This window comes from Pipistrellus kuhlii, unplaced genomic scaffold (genome assembly GCF_014108245.1).
Source record: "Pipistrellus kuhlii isolate mPipKuh1 unplaced genomic scaffold, mPipKuh1.p scaffold_m20_p_8, whole genome shotgun sequence".
Classification (NCBI taxonomy): Eukaryota; Metazoa; Chordata; class Mammalia; order Chiroptera; family Vespertilionidae; genus Pipistrellus; species Pipistrellus kuhlii.
The window spans coordinates 54,773,275-54,792,580 of NW_023425584.1; the positions used below are offsets into that span (position 1 = coordinate 54,773,275).

Sequence of the window (19,306 nt, forward strand, 5' to 3'; positions counted from 1 at the left end):
TGCAGAGCAGTTGCTGAGAGGGGGAGCCTCGCAGAGCAGTGGTGGAACAGGGGTTTTTGGGAAGCATCCAGAGGCCAGCTTTGTAGGGGACAGCAAGCTTTGTGAAGCAATTGAGGGATGGGGGTGTGGGGAGAGCCTTGCAGAGCAGTCACATAGCATCCTAAGGTAGCAGAGGCCAGCAGTGGAGGCCAGGCTAGGCCTAGAGACCCTAACCACACATGATTTCGTGCACTCTGGGCCTCTAGTATATGTATGTGTGTGTGTGTGTGTGTGTATATATATATATATATATATATATATATATATATATATATATATATAAATAAATATATAGGCTTTAAATCCATTAATTCCCACATGGGAAATTATGGAAGATGCCCACCATATATTATCTAAGGTATTTAAACATTTTCAATGTTTTCAGGAGCCTCTATATTTTATTTAATGACTAAACCAATTTACATTTCCACCAACAGTGCACAAGAGCTCCCTTTTCTCCACAATCTTGCCAACACTTGTGATCTGTTGTCTATTGTATAATAGCCATTCTAACAGGTGTGGTTTTGATTTGCATTCTCTGATGATTTGTGATATTAAGCATATTTACATGTACCTGATGGCCATTTGTATGTCTTCTTTGGGAAAAAATGTCAATTCAGGTATTTTGCCCTTTTGTAATTAGATTATTTTTTTATATTGAGTTGTATGAATTCCTTATATATTTTGGATACTAACCTCTTATCAGATATGTGGTTTGCAAATTTATTCTTCCATTTCATAAGTTGTCTTTTCATTTTGTTGTTGGTGTCTTTAACTGTACAGAAGCTTTCTAGTTTGATGTAGTCCTACTTGTTTTATTTTTGAGTTTGTTACTTATGCTTTTGGTATTTTACCTAATAATAGACAAATGTAAATTGACTATGCCCACAGCCAATCAGAGTGAGTATGCAAATTAACCCGACAAAGATGGTGGGTTAATTTGCCTATGCAGGTGGTGCTGAGCCCCTGGGAGTGGGCAGATGCTTGCTATGAGAGGGAGTGGGGGCAGCAGAGGGAGCTACAAGAGTGGTGCTCCGGACAGAAGTGAGGACTTTCCGGCACCTGATTAGTCCAGGAGTTGGGACTTGCCTGCTCCTGAGCAGCTAGGAGTGAAGCCAGGGCAATGAAGGCCTATTCTTGTACAAATATCATGCAATAGGCCTCTAGTCATATTCATAAAATCATTGCCTATATTTCATGAATCTTGTTTTCTTCTAGGAGATTTTTGGAGTCACATCTTACGTTTAAGCCTTTTATCCATTTCTGGTAACTTTTGGTGAGTGTGTAAAAATAAGGATCCAGTTTCATTCTTTTGTATGTGAATGTTCAATTTTCCCAGCAACATTTATAGAAGACTGTGTGTTTTCCATTGAGTATTCTTAGCTTCCTTGTTAAATATTAGCTGACCATATATATATATATATATATAAGGGTATATTTCTGGGTCTTTGCTCTCTTACATTGGTCTATGTGCCTGTTTTATGTCAGCACCATACTTTTAAAATTATACTTGCTTTTTAATGGTTGGAAATCAGGAAGTATAATGCCTCCAGCTTTGTTCTTTCTCAGGATTGCTTTGACTATTTGGGATCTTTTGTGGTTTCATATGAATTTTAGGGTTGCTTTTATTCTGTTCATGCACAATATGCCATTCAGAACCAGAGGCTGTTCTTAACAGCTGGGCAGAACTGCTGGCTTAATTCCCTGCCTAAGCACAGCTGTGGAATGGGATCTGTGACTGCCCAGATTATCTGGTCAGTCTTCCTGATTGCGTGGGACTGTAAGCTGTATTCAGCATTTGGACAGGGCTATGGACTTGCTTCTACGCCCAGAAGAAGCTTAGTGGACAGTGTGGTTCTTTGGGCTAGAAAACTGACTCAGGCAGAACTCTCCGCAACCTCAGAGCTCCAGTCAGAACCACTGGGTTGTCTCTGCAGATCTGCAGAGCTGCTGGCTGGAATCTCTTCCTAGACACTGCTGCAAGCTGGTTGTACAATGGTCTCCTTGGTTGCCCAGTTTCTCGGGCTAGGCTCCTTGGTGTAGGAGGATTGGATGCCATACTCAATAGTTGATGGAGTTTTGAATTTGCTTCCCTGCCCAGGTGGGTCTGTAGAGCAGTCTCCATGACCAGTACAGCCTGGGACCTTAACCAGGCAGAACAGGCCACTGAACTCCATGGCCAGACAAAGTGATCTGCTCCGCTCAGTAGATGGGCAGAGCAGGTGGCTGGGATATCCCTGCAGGAGAAGCTTTGAGGAGGAGTGAAGTCTGCCAGCATCTGAGTACTCATTGCTGAATGCACTGCTCCACCTTCTTCATTCCTATCTGATCTTCTGTGGTCAAATTCCAGTGATTTCCCCTGTGATCCCTATGAGGTGAGACCCAAGCAGGCCTTCTAGGAATCACCCACAGTGCTGAGGAAGCTGATGTCCATCTTGGGCTCTTCTTCCCTCATTGGAGAAGGCACAGGCTCAGGTTATTCCTCTTGGTGAGGCACTGTACTAGCCTGGAAAGGGGCATTATAGTCAGAGTGCATCTGCTTTGTCACCCTTTTAATTCAGTTCTCTCAGTTGTTGTGGCCAGGGGCATGCTTCAGCCCCTCAGTCCTGGGGTTTTCACAATGGTGTCTTCTGATAGTTGTTAATTGGTCTTCTTGTGAACTAATTGATCTTGTAAGATGATCGAAGTCAAGATTAACTTATATGGAATGACTTAGGTGGCTATTTTGATGACATCACACCTAGCTTATAAGTTCTAAGTTTCTAGTTTTGCAATATGGATTAGTATAGTAAGCATAATGTATTCTCTCTCTTTCTCCGTTGGTGTCAATAGAGTATCTTTAAGTAATACATGCAACAAACATTTTGAATGTCCCAATTACATGGTTAAGATTGTTCACTAAAATGTACTATCTATGGCAAAGTGAATCTTTATTTTGATAGGTGCTTAAGATGGTTGAAGATTTTCATATTACCTAATGATTAAAAATTTTTGAGGGCATGACATAGGCTAAATTTTGGTCTTCATCTTGATTACCAAGTTTTATTGCTGAATTAATCCTGTGAGATGAGCCATCAAGACTGCTTGTGTTTTCATATGCATACCCTGTGCAGACATCAGTTTATAATAGGATATAGATAAGTGTCCTGAGAATGAAATGTGTTTTGTCTGATTAATCAAACTGTGATTTTTAAAGGGATGCAACAAATATATTTTGACACCAGTCTCCAGGTTCCTTGTTTTATTCTTAAAACATCACTTCTAATGGTGTTGGAATATAATGGGTGAGCCATGTGCCTGGAACCCTTGCATGAACTTCCAGATGTATTGCCATGAATTAATAAACCATGGTGAAATTACATAGGAGTCATACTTTCCTAGTAACTGGCATAGTTCAGTTTGATTTAGTGTATAAACAGGAGAAATGAATCAAAATGGACAGGGCAGACTGACAAGATCAAGTAAGAAATTATAGTTTCAATGTATTCCACTCTGTCAACTAATCTAAACTTTCCCTTGCTCATAGATTATTATTATCTGATTTGATTGAAAATGCAATCTAAAACTTAAGGTTATTTCAGAATGTTTTTATCTCAAAACTCTGTACAAATATGTAACTGATTGATTTAGAATTCCTTTTTTTATTCTGTTATCATCTGGGTACTTTTTTAAATGGCAACATTGATAAATGAGGTAGGCAATATCTCATAACCTATCTTTTTCCCCCCAAAGCATTACTGAGCTTTATATTGCAACCTATTAGTACTCTTGCAACTCACTTGTCACTTGTATACTTCATTTTTTTTTCTTAAAACAAACCTAAACAAAATGATATAAACACACACAAAAAACCAACAAGCTTTTACTCACACATAAATAAGTACATTCTAGACCCGGCTGGTTTATCTCATTGGTTAGAACATCAGTCCATGCATTAAAGGGTTGTGGGTTGTACCTTGGTTGTGGGTTTGATCCCTGGCCCAGTAAGGGTGCATGCAGGAGGCAACCAGTCTATGTGTCTCTTTCATATCCATGTTTCTCTCTCTCTCTCTCCTCCTTCCACTTTCTCTGTAGAGATCACTGGAAAAAAAAAAAAAAAAAACATCCTTGGGTGTGGATTTTAAAAAAAAGTACATTCCATTCATTTATGGGCTTTTTGTTTGTTTGTTTTTGTTGTTGTTGTTAAGAAATGTATAAAACAAAGAACATATAGTGGAAATATATAATTAAAAATCATATAAAATAGGAAACAAATATGTAAGAGAATTTAGCTTATATGATTAAGCATAAAATTTAGCTCTGAGATTATAAAAGCAAGACAAGTACATAAAAAGGACTGCTGTGTGATTTTTATTATCCAACAACATGAAATACATGAAAGTTAATGAAAGATTATACATGTTATTGAAAGAATGTCGATGGTTCTGGCATTAAAACTATAAAGAAATTTATTACATGGATCTAACAAGAATTGAGGACAATAAAATATAAGATTTGAACAATGAATCTATAAAAGATACAAAAATAGTCTTCATAAAAATATGTGTCTATTGATTCTCAATGAGGGTTAAAAGCTAATGATTAAATTATACTGAATGATAGTTTGTTGGTAAATTGGTGTGTGTGTGTGTGTGTGTGTGTGTGTGTGTGTGTGTGTGTGTTCTACCTGATTTCAAACTCAATCTTTAGAAACCTAACCTCTAAAGGACAAGAACTAGTGCACTCCTTAAATATCCTTTGTCAAATACTAGTTTTCTTGCCTAAGAAAGGAACCAGGGTCACCAATTCAAACTCAAAATTTTTGGGCATACCAGATGTAAACATGCTACTTTGCTGGTAAAAGAAGGAACATATTATTTGGATTCTAGCCAGATACATAACAAGTTTTCTAGTCCCTCTTCTAGGTCCCCTTATTTCCATTCTAGTCTCCTTTTCCTTCTTTAACATGAGCAATATTCTAGCTCTCAATATAAATCTTAATGAGACTAGACTGCTCAGATTTTCCATCCATGCCCCATTCCTTTCCTCAATTGCCCATTAAGGCTCAGGGGAGATGCTCAAGTCTCTATGAGTACAGGTTGATGGTAAGAGTTGAGTAAAAGCCAATGGTCACAAGAAATTACTCCTGTGTGAGATGGAACAAAGCCATAACTATTCATCTGTTCGCACTTTGGTACCAAATATCAATCCATAATTCCAGTGTTTCAGATGTAAAATGTAGTGATATTGTTTCCTGTAGCCATTGGCTAAACTTTATTAGTTTTTGTGTGTGTTTTTAAATAGATTTTTATTGATTTCAGAGAGAAAGGGAAAGGGAAAGAGAGATAAAAACATCAATGATGAGAATTATTGACTAGCTGCCTCCTGCATGCCCCCTAGTGGAGATTGAGCCTACAACCCAGGCATGTGCCCGTGATGGGAATCAAACCTGGGACCCTTCAGTCTGTAGGTCAAGGCTTTATCCCACTGGGCCAAACCGGCTAGGGCCATTGGCTAAATTTTAAACTTTTAAAGAATGCTATAGAGATTTAGCATCTTAATATTAGTTTCTTCTTCCAGTCTGAAAGAAATGGAGTTAGTCTGAATTATTAAGCTACATATGTGAACAGGGGAAAGTATGGGAAACATTTTTAGCTTTCCATGTATGCTGGAAGATTTAGTAATAGAGTTTTCTGATGGTAACTACTTAAGTTGCCTATGTGACCAGAATACATAAGAAATACATTCAGCCATGCTATTATCAGGTTGCTCTTCCAGATACCAGGTTGAATAGGAGACATTGATAAATGGGGATCTTCCTACTTAAAGGTTTATCTTAAGAGTCTGATCATCATATTAGCCTTCACATACATCACAGTTGGCATCAGAAGATGTTCAGACAGAAAGCAACAGAACAGGTTGCCTAATTCTGTGGCAATGTCTTCAGGGATTTGGATTAGACATAGTTACATAGTAGAACTGCCCCTGGCCCTACTTTCCCCATAAATTTCTCCTTTAATGGTTTATTTTTTATGTGTGAAATAACTGATTTATATTATTAAAAATATATGCAAAATAATCTTGAGATTGAAGTAAGCTTGATATTAAGGTAGCCATGTTTTATTTCAGACATTCAAATCATTAAGATTTAGGTAAAAAGTTTAGAAGAGAATCATTTAAAAAGCATATTGGTGTTGTTGTTTTTTTTTAGATTCAGCAAATTGTTCAAATAGATCATTAACTCTGCTAGTGAATGTCCATATTGGGCACTCAATAAATATTTGTTGAATGGAATTAAAAAAATTATAATAAACTTGCTATTTAGAGTTATTATATAACTAGAGGCCTGATGCATGAAATTCAAGTAAGAGTAGGCCTTCCTTCCCCCAGCTGCTGGAACCATATTCCCTCTGGCCCCAGGGCCTGGGCTTCCCTCCAGCTGCCAACAGGCACCCGGGACCTGGGCTTCCCTGGCAGCCCCAGCTTCATCCTGAAGGTCCTATAGTCTAATTAGCATATTACACTTTTATTATTATAGATTCTCTTTACTTACATAGTTCAAAATTAATGGACAACAATTTTCATAATGCCCCATTTTCTTCATCTTTATTAGAGCTGCCTATCCCCTTTAATGGATAGTTGTAACTCCATTAAAGAAATATCTTCATAAAAATAACTTAAGAATCATTATAAATATATTTGACCTGCTTGCTCTAAAACATGAAACACAACATTTTTGTCAATGATACATCATATATGACATATAGGAAAATGTGAGACGTAATATAAACAAATATTTTTGCTTTTGTAGCAAAGCAAATTTTTATTCTGTGCTTTCTTTAAGAAATGTGCAATTTTCAGATCCTATGTACTAATCCACTACATAACTGCAGGTATCAGTTAACCACGGCAAAGGTCCCAGAATTGGGGGATTAAAAATGAGTTAAAAAGTACAACACAGCCAAAACCGGTTTGGCTCAATGGATAGAGCGTTGGCTTAGGGACTGAAAGGTCCCGGGTTTGATTCCGGTCAAGGGCATGTACCTTGGTTGCAGGCATATCCCCAGTAGGGGGTGTGCAAGAGGCAGCTGATTGATGACTCTCTCTCATCGATGTTTCTAACTCTCTATCTCTCTCTCTTCCTCTCTGTACAAAATCAATAAAATATATATATATATATATTTTAAAGTACAAACACATATACACATACATACATATGCACCTTTTTTTAAATTTAAAAATATCCAGAATATGTCTTATCTGTTGCTCTACTTGGGTGGAGGTTAGGACTGTTTGCTTCACTGCAGAGGCATATTCACTAAGTAAGCTGTTGTCTGCTCTTTGAAGATAATTCAAGTTGTTCTGGATTCAGTGTCAGCAGCATTGAAAAGCACAAGGGTGCAAGCAAGAGGCCCTTTCAGCTCAGGAAACTGGAGCTTATTCATTTCTGGAATTCAGCCTTGGAAACTCTGAGGGAACTGGTCTTTTTGTGATCTAGAGAAGGTTTAGTTAGTGCTGATTTTCAGAAATTCCTATTTAAATCATTTATGAAAGGAGATAAGCATGGAATTGTAGTTGAAAAATGTATCACTATTTTAAATAATGGGTTGGATATTTTAAACTGAAAACTTCCAATTTAGTGATGACCATACAGTTCATGTAAATACTCAGCAATCAATAGAATAATAGTTTTTTTTATACATGAACTTTTAAAATGTCTTCTAACTAAATGTATTTAAGTAAAGATTTAAGTAAATTATGCCTAGTGATTGAAATGATTGTACTTTAATCTATCCCCTTCAAAAATTACAAGTATGTATAATCTGAAGTGCATAACACCTAGATCTACTTATTCTTGATTTAATATGTATACTTATGATAATTGCTTAACTGTTTTCCATTTGGCTAATACTATCTTTTGTTTTGAAAATTTTAAAAATATACTTTATTGATTTTTTTATAGAGGGGAAGGGAGAGAGATAGTTAGAAACATCGATCAGCTACCTTTTGCACACCCCCCACCAGGGGATGTGCCCGCAACCTTGGTACATGTCCTTGACCAGAATCGAACCTGGGACCCTTCAGTCTGCAGGCCGTCACTCTATCCACTGAGCTAAACCAGTTTCAGCTGACATTTTATGACAAATAATACCTTGAGGCAAATTCCTTTATATATAACCCATCAGCCTTAAAATCTCATAAAACTGCTTTGAATCATAGAACCTCCAAAAATTATACTGAATAACTTCAAGTTAATCTATAATTAACTCATGGCTAGAAGGTTCATTTAAATTAGAACGTTCCCTGTTTTTCTACTAATCTCTTTTATTATGGTTATATCAGGGCAGTATTAGGATTCAAAGTTTAAGATCCTTGGAAGGGGTGTAGATAGAGATTTCTACTAATGAGAAATCTCTAATGGGTCACATGCTGAGTATTAAAGGAAATCCAACCAAAAAAGTAGGAATAAGATGGTGTGTCAAATTGACAATCTATGGACATTAGGAAGGTCTAACCAAAGAAATGGAGTGTTTGTTGGGGAGCCTGCTCACAGTCAAAGCAAATCCATATTTAGAGATCTAGCCCTTGGCACAGTAGATACCAGGGAGTTTGTTATCAGATAGGAGTTCCTATTCCAAAGCAGCAATTGTATATTTAGCATTCATATCAACAGGTCTCTCTTTCTAGATTTATTCCCTGAAATATTTTATTTTATTAGTATGGTTTCCAGGAGAGAGAGTGCGAGAGAGAGAGAGAGAGAGAGAGAGAGAGAGAGAGAGAGAGAGAGAGAGAGAGAGAGAGAGAGAGAGAGAGAGAAACACAGATATATAGGAGGAAGGATAAATTAAAAACCCAAAGTTATCTACTGACACAAAAGTGAAACATGGGGAAATATTTTTAAAGACTTCAAGTCAGCCATATAAGAAGACTGTGATTTGTCTGAATTGACATTAATCTGCATGTTTTGGCTCTTCATTCTATTTAGAAGACCTTCTAGGTATTAGAATAATTTTGGAAATGGAAGTCATAGGGAGAAGTCTGTAAGTCTGAAGGGAAGAGATATATTTGGAAGTATAAATTTGAAGGCAATGGCTCAGAGAAAACCATATGCCTAAACTGAAGAGGAGAAAGGGGCAAACTTTGAAAAGTGGGATAATAGCCCATGCTGTTCTCTAGGTCTTACTGGAGTGCCAAAGTAGAAGTGATGGTGGAGTGGGCAATCATTTTGGAGAATGAAGGTGTAAGTGTAGCAGGAAATTAAAACAAATGGCATTTGGAAACTAGAAAGAGCATTTATTTTCAGAGATAATATGTTTGTTTACTGTGATTGGAAATTGGACACCTTCTAAATACAGATAGAATCAATTATTTTAATTTCCTTTTTATAGAAAGATTAAATACAATTACTCTCTCTCTCTCTAGAATCTGGTGGTTTAGGCTTTTTCAGAATAATGCACTAATAATTTCCTATCTGAGTTCTTTGCTTATGGGTGACAAAGACATTAAAGATATAATAGGTGGTTGTAACAAATGTATGCAAATTACCTTATGATAGAAATTGGGTGTCTAAGATTATCTCATTAAGAGAGGGGCCAACAATCAGTACATATAACCACTTCATGTCTGCAGTCTGATATATTCACTGTTTCATTGCCACTTAGAGTATTCTGTGAGCCAGTGATAGCATTCTTTTGGTCTATGTGATCAACTGTCTCTAATTATGGCATAAAATCAATAGAAAGGATGTATATTGCCTTCTTAATATTTAATTAGATTTTTTTAAATTAGCATTCTCTGGTGATAATGTACACATACTGCAGCTGCCAGAGCTAATTGAGCGGCCCCTGAGGGATCTAAAGGTGTGCTTGGCATTAGCCATGATGGACTGTTTTGATGTACTGTCAGTAATATCTTGTCTTAGAGTATTGTCGGGTAGATCTAAGAGTGCTTTTGACACATGCTACCCTCCATTCTCACAGACTATCAATTAGCTTTTGATGAGGAGATATTTGGGGATATGAGAAATAGTAACGAGTAGGGTTTTTTCCCCCACCGGCAACATTTTTCCTGCTCATCCAGCAGTTTTACAGCCGAATTTCTCACTTAAGTGATGTGGCATAATTTCATTTTCCACAAGGGTTGAAATTTATTTGATATTAATTTTGAAGAGCTAGAGCTTTTAGGCGTAAAGACAACAGCCGCTAACCACCCAAAGACAGAGCTGTATTTGCACTGCTGTTTATTCTGAATTTCTGAAATGAGTGCTTCAGTAAATGGGATAAAGGGAGAGATTATAGATGCCTTGGTCATCCCATAAATTTTGCAAAACCTTCCAATATCTGAAATAGAACACAGTGATTGCTCTACCGGGAAGAGAAATGCCATTCCTGCCGTAAATCTTTACTGCCCACGCCTTCGCAACCCATTTGTCAGTCTGTGCTTTTCCATAACAATTTTAACTCTGAAAAAATATCCCCAGGGCTGAAAACTTATTAAAACTCTCTGTGTGGAGTCAGTAGGCTGCCTTGGGTGCTCTATAGAGCTGCCAAAAAGAGAGAAGGCTGGTCCTCCCCCTAAGGGCAGTAAATCTAATGAGAGCCACAGGCAAATTAAAAGGACTACGTGTATAAGACAGGTGACCAAATATTAATAAAGACACTGACATTCATAAAACAGGCTGAATGAAAAGTTTGCCATCAAGTCAGTGAGCTGTTCTATACCAGGAACAGGATAATATTCTAACTCTACTGCTACTCATCAAATTATCAGCAAAATTCTCTGTGTTCTACGCAATGTATTTACCTTATAGTAAATCTTTACCACAGCCCCGTACGATAGCATACACATAAATTAAGAAAGGAGGTTATTAATTTTTTAAAATAAGCCTTTATCTATTAAGAGCAGAACAAAATTGAGGGAGAGGTACAGAGATTCTGTATAGACCCTACCCACACACAGGCACAGCCTCTCTCATTGTCAACATCCCCCACCAGAGGAGTTACACTTGTTGTATAACTGGTGAACCTACATTGACAAGTCATCACCAAAATTCTATAGTTTACATTAGGGGTCACTCTTGGTGTTGTCAGTCTGTATGTTCGGACAATGTATAATGACACATCTCTAAGCAATGTGACGATGAGTGAAAGAAAATGATTATTATGATGGAATTTCAGTTTGGTAGGAATAGAGGTGATAATATAAATTAGGCAAGGGAAAGGAAAAGATGGTGGCTTGGTGAAGATTGGCCAGAGTAGGATGAAGGAGATGAGATCGAGAGATTTAGAGGTCACTATGTTGTCATGGTTATCTGTGTGAATATTGAAATTTTCAAGAATTTTTCAGGAGTAGTGGAGAGAGTGAGCAATGAGAGAACGCACATACTCAAGAAATGAAGGGGATTGAACCAATGGTGAATTGCCTGCAATCAAAATAATATGGATACGGTGGTTTGGTGATATGCACTAGAAAACTGAGGGTTTTTAGTAATGAACAGGGCAAGAGGATTATCTAGTAACAGCTGTGAGGCACAAGGATGACTCCAACCTCCCAATACTAAGGCACAAGGGCTGTGAGGGGAGAAGAGTCATCATTACCCATGCAAGATAGGAATGTCTGCTTTTGTTTAAGTCTCCTTTTTAAGGCACTTGAGAAAATTAACATTTTTGATCAGGACACTGCCAGATTCAGTGATCTGTGTCAGGAGGAAGACTGATATTTCAACAGTGGTTAAAACAGATTAGAGACAGAAGAAAGGAAAAAGATTTTTTTTAAAGTTGTTATAAAGTCCAGGTGAGAAGTTATAAAATTTCAGGAAGAAGGGGTGCTATAGCAGGAAAATTGGAGGAAATCCAAGAAAAACTCTATAAGGAAGGAATACCAAGAAGGAAATGGCTGTTCTTAGATTCTCAGAAATACCTAAAAACAATAAGGATAGGAAGCTTTGCATAGATCATTTGCAGAGCAGAAAACTGAAGCACAAAGATGTAAATGATTCCTTCAAACTAAGTCCACTGTGGTAGAGCTGGAGGCAGAGTTCAGCCATCCTGACTTCCAGACAGGGCTGTAGTAGGAAAGGAACAACCAAAGCCCAGTCCAATTCTGTGGTTTCTGTTCCTGGTTTCATTGTCACTGCTGTTGCTGTGATAATTAATTGCATGCTCATAAACCCGAACTTGAATAGAACTGGAGATCTTTTTCAGCACAACATACATCATAAATTTATAGGAAAGCAAGAGGGCACAGTAAATATATGAAAGTGTAATAAAAAGGAACTGTTTGCACAGTTTGTATTTGCTTTTAGAAAATCATTTTTATTTCACAAAACAGTAATTTCAAAGTGTCCATCAATGCTATTCACATTGAGCCACTTTGCTGGAAACATATTTCCCATCTTCAGTTGCATGTGTTTATTGCTGGGTGTCAGGGCAGGTGGCTTTCTGCATGACTGAAAGCTGATGGCAACAGGAGACAAGGTTAGACCTGAGGTAGGGGAGGGCATCGCCTGTGCGTTGCCTTCATCTAAATGATAACTCGGTCCCTCTCTGAGCATACCTGCTGACAACATATGCAATTAAAACTTCTCCTTATAAATGAGTAACCTCAGAAAATTAAAATGAAAAGTGAGCTTTGCAACCCTCCATATGCAACCTGATCAGAACAGAAGATCCCTTTTATCCCCTCCACAGCATTGTAAACAGGGCACCTCCCCAGTTTGGAAGAACAGCAGGCTTAGAAACGGAAACTCTGAAATACCTTACCTATCCCTCCTGCCTCCCCCTCCACTCTGCACCTTTGATGTTGGAAGGGCAGTGGCTAACCTCATGAACAATGGACTGTGGATAAATATGTTCCGCCTCGCCTCCCTAGCAAACATGGTGCTTGTCATCTGCCAGGCATCATCGTTTGAGCTAGTTCATCAATGAGGAGTGTAGCTATCTCAGGAAAGCAGCTTGTCCTAAAATGATGTATTCCTATCTGGAGGAGGGTTTAATTGGCATTTTGAAAGAAGTAAGGTCAACGATGAATTCCAAGTAACTATTATCCTAATTACATCAGTAAACATCTTAATCATTTAAACTGCTGAAAACTTTGGGGCTGCAAACTTTCTAGCCATTGCAAATGCAGTTGTATATGTTTGTAGGTAGGAGCGCATATATGTGTGAATGGGTGTACTTCTGATCTTTTGGCAAGATGATTTTACAGTAACTTTAATGTCTAGCTATCTCCATTCTAACAGAGTTGGCGATGAAGCTTATCTCTTCATTAACTGATCGCTCATTTTTTTTATTTTACACATACTAATTATAAATCTCTGTAGATTTGTACTGAATATATTGGATATATAGTCAAGATTATGGTTCAAATCTTGTTTTAATTTTGTAAATGTATCTTTGTGGAGATTAAGACAAATAAATAGACAACTTCATATTTAGACAATATACAGTGGCAAATACTATAGTCAGGATACTATAATAACATAGAGGAAAATTGCCAAACTAATCCAATTTTAAGGGAAGTTTCCTCTTCATTACCTGTCTTGAAGGATGACAGATGCTATCCCATTGTTCCTAATAAGAAATAATATTATTTTGTATCTGAGATTTCAGTGGCCTTTTAATTTTGATTCACCACCTCTTGCTGCTTCTCGCTCTCCCTGAGATTATGCAAGAACAAGGAGGAAATGAGTGAAACAATTTAACTGAAGTGTCAGAAGTTGACGTTAACCTGTTACTGAGGAACACCATGAGTTTCCCTATGCTACTTGACTAGTGATCAGATTTGGAGTAGGTAATCAGTTTCTTTAATGGTTGAGTCAATCATGCTGCCTGTGAGCACTTCTTTGATGGTATTGGATCCTGGCTGCCTGACACACCGTGGCTCTCTGGTCACTCTTATATGGTGTACTGAGACTTCAATGAATGTTTCAGGGAAGTCACTAAATGTCCCTTCATTCTGAGTAGGAAGAAGAGTAATTGCGATTAATTTACACATTTATTCAAAAGACATTATATAAACTTCAATTATGCTTTCCATTTGCATTCTTATGTAGTATTGGAAGACAATTCTCAATGGGAGTCTTGCATTTCTGTGCATCTTTTGAGCAGAGGCACTAACTGTCTTTGTTTCTAACTATTTTTTCAAAGATGTTTGCAAAGTAAACAGCCTTGATAGAAATGGTGTCTCCATCCAGAGCAAAGGCAGGTTGGTTTACTTCCAGGGCTAAGATCAGCTGGGCTAACTACCTTTTATAAAAGAGCTGGGATTCCTAAGCTCAGGGTTCCTCTCCTGTAATGCAATTCACTGTGTGTGCAAGAATCACCCATTCCTCTTTGCATTTATTTTGTGGGAATCTGGGTCCAAAGAACTGGCACAAATCCTCTGGCTATACCTCTTGCTGTGACTAATACAGTATTTTGTCTTTGACCCTGGGATTTCATATCTTTGCCAGCATCCATAAAACTGTGGTGGCTAACTAATTAACTTACAAGACCTTTCACAGTTCTTTTTGTTAATTTAATTTTTTTATTGTTTAAAGTATTACATGTGTCTCTTCCCCCCCCCCATTGCCTTTCCCAGTTCTTAATATGTTCTGTTAATTTGCTTCCCTTCTTCCATCATCTTCTTTCTTTAAGGCGAGAAAAATAAATACATGCATGAATGAGTAATCCTTTTATAAAATAAAACTCTAAATATAATTTCCTTTTTATATCTGTATTCTTTATGACAGATATTTGCTACATGATGTCAAATATAGCAGCATGTACCTTCTCCACTCAAGCAGCAAACTCAAGCCACAGTGGGCCATCTGGTTAGATTGTGAGCACAGTTGAAGTGTGTGCTTTCATTTCAAACACAGCAGTTGCACTCTTATACATTCTACATATTACATGTCTGTTTAAGGTTTTAGGTAATAAATGAATGACCCAATGAAGTAATATACAATAAGTAAGTTTTTTAAATAACTACTCTATATTATGCATTTAAAAGTTTTCTAGTCTGGAAGAGAACTGGTTAGAACATAGTATTCATGCTTTCCCTCCATTTCCCTTTGTTAATTTAAATGTGAAACTCAGCCTGGCCTGTATTGCTGAGTGGTTGAGCATCAACCTATGAATCAGGAGATCCCAATTCAGTTTCTGGTCAGGGTACACGCCCTGGTTATGAGCTCAATCCCCAGCATGGAGGCTTGCAGGAGGCAGCTGATTGATGATTCTCTCTCATCACTGATGTTTCTATCTCTCTCTCCCTCTCACTTCCTCTTTGAAATCAATAAAAACATATTTTAAAATAAATAAATGTGAAACTTGGTAAGCAGATGAGGCCATTTAACATTTTTATATTTTATTTTCACATGTTTAAAATTAAATTGTTAAAATGCCAATGGACTGAGAGTTTTTTGTTTGTTTGTTCATCTGTTTAATCTGTAGAGACCATTTATTGTTTCATTGAAATGGGACAAGTTAATACTGCATAGTATCGTTTGATGATTGTGAAATGCAAAGCAGGACACAGTCTTGTACCAAAATTATTTCCTAATTAAGGACAAGGCCATCATATATGTTAATACATCTCAAGGAGGACAATTATTAAGTCATATAGATTAGAGGAGGGAAAACAAAAGTGCAGGGCAATTTGTTGCTCTGCTTCTGGGGTTACCCTGCTTTGCTGTATTTGGATTGGTTCTTAGATGGTGAAGGAATCAATGATCCACTAATTCATAGTTATGTGCAAGTCAGGGGGAAAGAGACCCAGGTCCCTAGGAAACAGCACAGCCTCTATGGGAACACACAGTGGAGTCCTTGCTTGTCTTGTGCAATGATGACAGCTTTTTTACCTTTTGGTGTTATTTTACTTTTATTTTATTTTATTTTATTTTATTTTATTTTATTTTATGAGTTGAGAGAGTTTATATATTTTCATAGGCAAAAAGTACTCCTTTGTACAACATATTTTGAAATAAATGCTATGGATCTACAGGCATACCTTGTTTTACTGTGTTTCACTTCATTGTTCTTCACAGGTAATCCATTTTTTTACAAATTACAAGTAACACTGCTTCTAGCAAGTCTATCAGTGCCATTTTGCCAGCATCATTTACTCACTTTGGGTCTTTGTCACAGTTTGGTAATTCTCACACTATTTCAAACTCTTTCATTCTTATTATATTTATTATGGTGATCTGTGGTCAGTCATCTTTGATGTTACCGTTGTAATTGCTTTGGGGTACCACAAACCGTCCCCATATAAGTCGGCCAACTTATTTAGTAAATGTTGTTTATGTTCTGATTGCTCTATTGACCATCCACCCCCGCTTCCTCCTAAGACCTCCTTATGCCCCGAGACATGACAACATGGAAATTAGGCCAGTTAATATCCCTACAATGTCCTCCAAGTTTTCAAGTACAAGGAGGGTTATCATGGCCCCCACTTTAAATCAAAAGCTAGAAATGCTGAAGCTAAGTGAGGATGGCATGTTGAAAGCCTAGACAGACCAAAAGTTAGGCGTCCTGCCAAATGGGCAAGTTGTGAATGCCACAGGGAAGTTTTAAAAGTGCTACTACCTTGAACACACAAATTATATGAAAAGGAAACAGCCTAATGTTGGTATGGAAAATTTTTAGTGGTCTGAATAGATCATACTAGCCACAACATGTTTTTAAACCAAAACCTAATCCAGAGCAGGGTTCTAAGTCTCTTCAATTCTGTGAAGACTGAAAGAGCTCAGGAAGCTGCCGCAGAAAAGCTTGAAGCTAGCAGAGGTTGGTTCATGAGGTTTAAGGAAAGGAGCCATCTCTGTAACGTAAAGGTTCAAGGTGAAGCAGCAAGTGCTGATGTGGAAGCTGCAGCAAGTCATCCGGAAGATACAGCCAAGATAATTAAAGGAAGTGGTGAAACTAAACAACAGATTTCCAGTGTAGGTGACACAGCCTTTTTTTCAGATGATGCCATCTCGGACTTTCATAGCGAGAGAGAAGTCAATGCTTGACTTCAAAGCTTTGAAGGACAGGCTGACTCAATTATTAGGGACAAATACATCTGGTGATTTTAAATTCAAGTTAATTCCCATTTACCATTTTGAAATTCCTTGGGCCTTTCAGTATTAAACTAAATTTACTCTGACTGTGCTCTGTGTTCTATAAATAAAACAACAAAGCCTGGATGACAGCACATTTGTTTACAACATGGTTTACTGTCTATTTTAAGCCTGCTGTTGACACCCACTGCTCAGAAAAAAGAAAAAGAGGATTCTTTTCAAAATATTATTGCTCATTGACAATGCACCTGGTCACCCAAGAGCTCTGATGGTGGGGATGTACAATGATATGAATGCTTTTTATGACTGCTAACACAACATCCATTCTGCAGCCCATGGATCAAGGAGTAATTTCAAGTTTCAAATCTTATTATTTAAGAAATCAATTTTGTAAGACTTTAACTGCCATAGATAGTGATTCCTCTGATGGATCTGGGGAAAGTAAATTGAAAACCTTCTGGAAAGAATTCACCATTCCATATGCCATTAAGAACATTCATGATTCGTGGGGAAAAGGTGAAAAAAAAAATTAACATCAACATTAAGAGGAGTTTGGAAGAAGGTGATTTCAGCCTTCATGAATCACTTTGAGCTATCCAAGACTTCAGTGGAGGAAGTAAATGCAGACATGGTGGAAATAGCAAGAGAACTAGAATTAGAAGTCGAGCCTAAAATACATGACTGAATTGCTTCAATCTCGTGATAAAACTTTAATGGATGAGTTGTTGCCATACATGGATACTATAGAAAGTGGTTTCTTGAGATGTAATCTACGCCTGGTGAAAATGCTATGAAGATTGTTGAAATGACAGCAAAGAATTTTGAATAGTACATAAAATTAGTTGATATAGTGTCAGCATTACATGCTACAGAGAAATTGTTTTTGAGTCAGTTGATGCCAGAACCTTTATTGTTGTCTTATTTTAAGAAGTTGCTATTGTTCCCCCAAACTTCAGCAATCACCGTCCTGATCAGTCAACAGCCATCAACATTAAAACAAGACCTGCTACCAACAAAAATATTACTACTCACTTTTGGTTAGCACATTTAGCAATAAAGTATTTTTTAATTAAGGCATGTACATTGTTTTTAAATTATAGTGCTATTGCATACTTAATAAACTACAGTATAGTGTAAAACATAGCTTTTATATGTGCTAGAAAGCCAAAAAAATTGTGTGGCTTGCTTTATTGTGTTACACATTTATTATGTTAGTCTGGAATTGATGGTCTGCCTGTATATCTACTGGACATTTATGTTAACCTTTAAAAATGAGAAAACAAAACAAAATAAGAGCAATATGCAAATAATTTAATTGGGAACATCAGCTTTATGTTCTTCAGTTAACACATTTTATTGTAGATTTTTCTCTTTCAAATGCAGATGTTAAAATTATTCACCATATGAGCTACCAAAGCCATATCTCCATGGGGTCTAAGTACAAAATCAGGAATACAATTATTCATCTTCTCAGGGTGAAAATTTAATTACTATTTTATGCTACCAAGATTAAGCACAGAAATAATTATTAATAAATCATACACAACAGAACTCTCAAAATTGTGACCTGACAAGATTTTGGTGACTTTTTCTGTCTTCACATGGCTTCTCCTGGGCTTTGAAACTGACCATAGCCTCTGGTATTTGAAATATAGGTTGATTATAATAGGATAAAGTCAGAAAAATAAAAATAAACAATAATCTCATTTCAAATTTGCCTGACACAATCTACAATCTGAATATTTACACATTTATCAGACAATAGTCTGTTCCTGGTGTACTAGGAAGCAAAAATGGTCAGTTTTGGGGTTTGACAGAAATTTTACCAGTGATAAAAACAATTGGCATGTCCCAAGTTAATGAGATTTCCAGAATTTAACTATTATAAATCCAAAAATACACAATTATTATAAAAAAACAGCATTACTAAGTGTCCATCTGACCAGTAGCTATGATGTACAATGACCACCAGGGGGCAGATGCTCAATGCAAAAGCTGCCATGACACGTATTGGCCTGATGCCGATAAACCAACACTTGGCTTCCACCAAGTGGGATACAGGCCCCACCACCCTGGAACAACACCACACCAAATCGCAGCCAATGCTGCCAAGACCCCCATGTCACAAAATGTGGCCCATAGTCCAGCCCAGCCCAGCCCAGCCCAGAAACAGTTGCTGTGGGCACCGGGTAATGATGTCATGTAACAACACCCAGCTTCTGCTCCCTAGCGACTAGTTTCCTCAGCCCA

At 37.3% G+C, this 19,306-nt stretch overlaps 1 pseudogene; it reads left to right on the top strand.

The window, feature by feature from the left end:
- Window positions 1-16,403: 16,403 nt before the first annotated feature.
- LOC123651789 lies at window positions 16,404-18,098 on the top strand (annotated as a pseudogene).
- The last annotated feature ends 1,208 nt before the right edge of the window (window positions 18,099-19,306 follow it).